Source organism: Mobula hypostoma, chromosome 7 (genome assembly GCF_963921235.1).
Source record: "Mobula hypostoma chromosome 7, sMobHyp1.1, whole genome shotgun sequence".
NCBI lineage: Eukaryota > Metazoa > Chordata > Chondrichthyes > Myliobatiformes > Myliobatidae > Mobula > Mobula hypostoma.
This window is the reverse complement of record NC_086103.1, coordinates 56,100,017-56,106,006: the sequence shown is the minus strand read 5'-3', so window position 1 is coordinate 56,106,006 and position 5,990 is coordinate 56,100,017. Positions and strand designations below refer to the sequence as shown.

The 5,990-nt window shown below is 38.2% G+C and overlaps 1 protein-coding gene across 1 annotated transcript in view; it reads left to right on the top strand.

Annotated features, from left to right (window-relative positions):
* Positions 1 to 76: 76 nt before the first annotated feature.
* The window catches only part of faf2 (Fas associated factor family member 2), a 48,048-nt gene continuing 42,134 nt past the window's right edge, over positions 77 to 5,990 (top strand). Inside the window, exon 1 of the mRNA XM_063053456.1 lies at positions 77 to 197. The gene's annotated coding sequence lies outside the window, so the exon portion shown is untranslated. The remainder of the gene's footprint in view (positions 198 to 5,990) is intronic.

Genomic DNA, 5,990 nt, shown 5'->3' with positions numbered 1-5,990 from the left:
CGTCACCTTTATTGCCCCTTCGGCTCCGAGGCCCCGCCCAGTCGGCGCGTGACCGCCCCTGTGGTGCAAAGGTTACATTCCAGCCAGATTATCATGTCAATGCTTCAACTCGGAGGCGTGACACTCCGGCACAGTCGTGGTTTGCCGGAACTGTTCTTTCAGACTGACATAACCAGTTCAGGAGAACTGAGCCAAAGGTAAAACACTGCAGATGCTGGAAATATGCAATATAAAATAAACAGGAAAACAAAAGAAAATGCTCAGGAGGTTAGGTAGTCTCTGTGAAGAGGGAAATAGGGCTAATATTTCAGGTCAATAACTTTTAACAGAGTTGTGATGAACTGGGGCTGAACTATTAAGGAAACAACACACATCAAAGTTGCTGGTGAACGCAGCAGGCCAGGCAGCATCTCTAGGAAGAGGTACAGTCGACGTTTCAGGCCGAGACCCTTCGTCAGGATTAACTGAAGGAAGAGTCTCGGCCTGAAAGTCGACTGTACCTCTTCCTATAGATGCTGCTTGGCCTGCTGCTTTCACCAGCAACTTTGATGTGCGTTGCTTGAATTTCCAGCATCTGCAGAATTCCTGTTATTAAGGAAACAGATGATTTACAGAAGAGGGCAAATTACAAAGTGTGTTGGTGCATGGCCAAGTGGTTAAGGCGTTCGTCTAGTAATTTGAAGGTCGCTAGTTCGAGCCTTGGATGACCACACTTGAGCAAGGCACTTAATCACACATTGCTCTGCGACGACACTGGTGCCAAGCTGTATGGGTCCTAATGTCCTTCCCTTGAACAACATCGGTGGCGTGGAGAGGAGAGACTTCCAGCATAGGCAACTGCTGGTCTTCCATACAACATTGCCCAGGCCTGCACCCTGGAAACCTTCCAAGGTGCAAATCCATGGTCTCATAAGACTAATGGATGCCTAAAAAAAAAAATTTTTATTATAAGTGTTTATTTGCAAAAGTCAATCAGTTGCCATATTTTTTCAGAGGTGATTAGTGAGAGAAGCAATTTAAAATAAATAAATATATTTTTTGCTTTTTATATTTTAAAAAATAATCTTACTATCTTATTGAGAATCAATTGTCATCCTTCCTTAGTTGTCAGGGATAAGTTGCAGCATTGGCTGAATTGAGGGCCTATGATGGTGAAAGAGGTGCCCCTCTTACACTTCTGCTGGTGAAGATATCGCACTAACACCTAATCCAATTAAAGTTCTCGAACTGGTGTCACTGACTGTGCCCAATCAGCAAATCAGGCTACCTGTCTCAAAAGCAACACACACAAAATGCTGGTGGAATGTGGGTCAGGCAACATCAAAGGAAATAAATAGATAGGTGACATTTCGGGCCGAGACCATTCTTCAAAAGCTCTGCAGATGGGCCTTGCATTTTTCACGCTGCCTGGTAGCTGCTTACCAAAGTATTTGCATATCCACCCTTTTGTCTGCTTCGCTCTTGTGCCGTTGCTGTTTGCCTCCTTGCCAGACCGGCACAAAAGGAGCCAGTTTCTCTGTGCATGTTATCAAGGCATACATCATGGAAACAGACCTTCTGGCCCAACTCACCCATGTTGACCAAGATTTAGATCTGAGCTAATCCAATCTGGCCATTACCCCTCAAAACTTTTCCTGCCATTGCATGTCTGTTGTAAAATTACCTGCCTCTACAGCTTCATCTCTCAGCTCATTCCAAATGCCTGACACCCTCTGAGTGAAAAATTGGAAACAAGTCCATTTTATATCTTTTCCCTCTTGCCTTAAATATCGGTCCTCTAGCTATATATGTATTGTTAGTGTACGGGGTAGCATATGTCACTGATGTACTGGCTCAAACCTTTGTAGCTGAGATGTAATATTGCAGAATGTACAATTTTGCAGTTTAGCTAGAGGTTTAGTAATTGACCTCGTGCGTTAACTCAGTTTGTTTCTCTGTAGATGCTGCCTGACCTGCTAAATATTTCCAATATTTCCTGTTTTATTTTGCTACAGAGTAGTGGAGATATTGCAGTATTCATTTTATTTTTCTGCTATCTGCCAACAACAATGTCCTATCCTTCCTAGTGGATTAATGAGGCAACCATTTATCACCATTAAAAATAATCTAATAAAAATACTTGCTTCTTCAGGGTGCCAAATCAAAAAAAAACTCAGACAATAAAACAGGACAGTAAGTGAAAATAAAACTTTATGTAGCAAACGAAAATGCTGAAAACCTGATATACTGTATAAAGAGACAAATTGGAAACATCCCAGAAAGCCAGTCAAAATTGCTGACAGAGAAACAAAGTTAGCATTTCAAGTTTACCATCTCGTTACATCAAGTCTATCAACAAATAATCTTAAAACTATAATATCAAAACCAAGATTAACTGATACAAATGATGAAGGTGCTGACGGACAGGGGCTCACAGGGGCTTTTGAGAGCTTATTAGTTACATTTTGGCTTGTTAGTCACCTTCTTTAAGACAGCATCCTCATTCTAAATATGTGTTGTTTCCTGCACTCCTGTTTTGCAATACAATGCATGTTAAGTTTCTAACTATCTCTTATTCTGATGGAAGGTCAGTGACTAGACACAAGAGGCTGCAGATGTTAGATTCGGCAGCAAAACAAAACTGCTGGAGGAAATCAGTGGGTTTATCAGCCAAGACACAGACTTAGGGGATCTTTCAGGTGGAGATCTTCCATCAGCACTCTAACTTGATGCAGGGTCTCAACTAGAAATGTTAACTTTTTTAAAATTATGTATAATAGCATAAAATAAGATCATTAATCCCTTGAGCTCACTTTGCCTCTTTGTTAGAGCAATCCAGTTAGTCCTTTGGCAAAATACTGCAGGCTTACAAACCTGAAATAAAATTAAAGTCCTTAGGCAGTAGTCATTGAGTATGAAACAGAGTTAACATATTGCAAGCTCAGAAGAATTTTAATAAAGGGTCATCGATCTTAAACATTAATTATTTCTTGCTCTACAGGTGCTGCTTGGGCTGCACTGTGTTTACAGCACTTCTATTTTACTTTAATTAGTTCTATTCACTGGCCACTTTACGATTTCTCTGAACTTAGTTTCCTTCACATGATTGCCTAATTTCTTTTCAAAGGCCATGTCCAAATCTCCTTCATTCAATAGACAATAGATGCAGGAGTAGGCCATTCAGCCCTTCGAGCCAGCACCGCCATTCACTGTGATCATGGCTGATCATCCACAATCAGTACCCTTTTCCTGCCTTCTCCCCATATCCATTGACTCCGCTATCTTTAAGAGCTCTATCTAACTCTTTCTTGAAAGAATCCAGAGAATTGGCCTTCACTGCCTTCTGAGGCAGAGCATTCCACAGATCCACAACCCTCTGTGTGAAAAAGTTTTTCCTCAACTCCGTTCTAAATGGTCCACCCCTTGTTCTTAAACTGTGGCCTCTGGTTCTGGACTCCCCCAACATCGAGAACATGTTTCCTGCCTCCAGCGTGTCCAATCCCTTAATAATCTTATATGTTTCAATAAGATCCCCTCTCATCCTTCTAAATTCCAGTATATACAAGCCCAGTCGCTCCAATCTTTCAACATATGACAGTCCCGCCATCCCGGGAATTAACCTCGTGAACCTACGCTGCACTCCTTCAATAGCTAGAATGTCCTTCCTCAAATTTGGAGACCAAAACTGCACACAATACTCCAGATGTGGTCTCACCAGGGCCCTGTACAACTGCAGAAGGACTTCTTTGCTCTTCTATTCAATTCCCCTTGTTATGAAGGCCAACACGCCATTAGCTTTCTTCACTGCCTGCTGTGCCTGCATGCTTACTTTCAGTGACTGATGAACAAGTCAGTGAATTGAGACAATGCATGAAAAATTAATTGAAGTATGGAAATAAGAGATATTCACTCCTTCAGACAGTGAACTCTAGTCCAAATCATAACTTATTATTTTGTAAATTTCTATTTTTCACTCAATTCTTATCTCCCCATTTTCTTTGGTTCTCCACTTTTCCCTCAGGAAAGTAATTTCAATTTATGCATTGCTTTCCTCAAATGCCACTGAAGACCTTTTAAACCAACTCTCAAGTCTTCTCAACTAAAGTAAGAATTTTATTTTTCTAGGTTACTTATGTCTTTCCTCCCGGACTAATCTAGTAAATTTTTCATGCATTGTCTCAAATGATGTGTTTATTTTCCAGTCTCAGCGATGTGGAGGTATTTGCTTGAAATGCCTGCTTTGTACACAATATACAGTAGAGTGTACAGACTTTGGTTCTTCTTTCAAACTTGAATTGCATTTTAATACAACCTCTTATTTCCATACTTCTATTAACTACTACTAGCATATTTTTGTTAATGAACTGGGAATCTAGAGGCTGAGACTCAGGATCTAGAGAAATGGAGGCACAACCTATCCTGATGGATGGAGGATTTATATTTAGTGAATAAATTAAATCAAAATTAAGATGGAAGTAAGAAGTGAATATCAGCAATAGTGACCATGAAACTAATGGATTGTTATAAAAATAGTCTCACAAATGCACTCTAAGGGTAGGAAACCTGTTCTCCCAATGAGGTCAGGCTTATTTATTAGTTGAGATTCATAGTACTATTGATCCTTAACTGCTCTCTGAAAAGTCCAGTTATGTGTAACTGCTGGCCTGAATGGCAATTTCTGTATCCAGCAAATAAATCTTAAAAAAGTTCATCCATTGGAAGCCTTTAAATAAAATTCATCTTAAAATCAATCTCATTGCACTCAAACTCAATTTTACAGCTACCTCAAATGTCTTAAAACCAGGCCATTCCTAAGCCACTTCAATTAATTATTATTCAAATAATATTGCTCTCCATGTGTCTACAAAACTTAGGGACTTTAATAGCCATCAATTTCTACTTTTACTAAGGGATGACATGTAAGTATTCATAGTACTTTATTAATTTAACATTTTTCTTTTATACCATTGATAGTAATTAAGAGCTATGACAAATATTGTATTAATTCTACTTATATATTATGAAGAATCATCTTTTCCTCAGAAAATATGTAGAAATATATTGTAAAAATAGAGGAAGTTTTATGCCAATTAAATATTACAAATGGAAAAATAGTAACATATATAAAGACAATGGGACAAATCTTTTAAAGGGCACAACTTCACCAAAATGTTTTAAGATTTGGCTGTTATAACCTTAACCAGAAAAAAACTCCTTTTAACATTTTCCTGAATGGTATGGGTTGAATTATGAAATTCTTCTACTGTTCATGTGTGAATTTTCTCCAGCATTATGTTTTGGGTGTATACCAAAAGACAAGTTGTGTCTACAGCACCTGATTATGTTTAAGCAATGTCAGATTAACTGGCTCAGGGTCAATATCTGTCTGATTATACTCCTACTAATTGCTTTGGGACTTTTTATTAGATTATAGGTTGCAAGTAAATTATTGTTGAATTTCTGAGTTCTGTCTCCACAATAGTTTATATCACAGATCATTTCCACTTGCTTTATAGTGAATATTCTACAATTGTGATCATTGTAAAAAAAAAGGTTAGACATATAAATATCAATTTAATAGTGATGTGTAATTCTTTGAAAAGGAGCCATGAGATATTTGTATTTAATGCAATTCATCTAAAGAAGCAAAAATACCTTCGTCATCTTTATGTGCTATATAGTCATGATAAAACATATAACATTGATAATTATGAGAGCTCTGAGTTGTATGACAGAAACAGCTTAACAAGATGCCACATATATCTGAAATTTGATCTGTTTTTATGTACATCACATTCCAGTAAATTGTTTAAACTCTCATTCTCCAGGTGTGTGGTTAGACAGTGACTTATTGCCAAAACAATGTGACCACTTACAACAACCATTAGGTGGACAAAACTCTCAGTAATTCTTTTTTTTTTGCTTGGAAACAATGAAGCCAAAGACCATCCTGGCTGCCTTTCTTTCAACTCGTTCAGTCCCATATTTTAATTGATTACAAACAATAAGCC